Source organism: Belonocnema kinseyi, chromosome 4 (assembly GCF_010883055.1).
Source record: "Belonocnema kinseyi isolate 2016_QV_RU_SX_M_011 chromosome 4, B_treatae_v1, whole genome shotgun sequence".
Classification (NCBI taxonomy): domain Eukaryota; kingdom Metazoa; phylum Arthropoda; class Insecta; order Hymenoptera; family Cynipidae; genus Belonocnema; species Belonocnema kinseyi.
The window spans coordinates 37,383,654-37,383,928 of NC_046660.1; positions in this window are offsets into that span (position 1 = coordinate 37,383,654).

Genomic DNA, 275 nt, shown 5'->3' on the forward strand with positions numbered 1-275 from the left:
TTTATATAAGCGTTAATTTTTTAATATATATATTGCACATAATAAAATATTTTTAATAGTTTGCACATTTAATTCCAATTCAAGCAATACAATTTTTAAAAGATTTTAGAAATTGCTTATATGATATTTTAATGGAATAAAAAACGCGAATATTTAAACAATTATGTACAACGAAAATTTTTTGTTTACTCCAGGTCAGTTAAAAAATTTTCCCCTGAAATTTAAAAGAGTCTAAAAGAATTATATGATTTCAAATGATTTTTAAAGATTTCAAG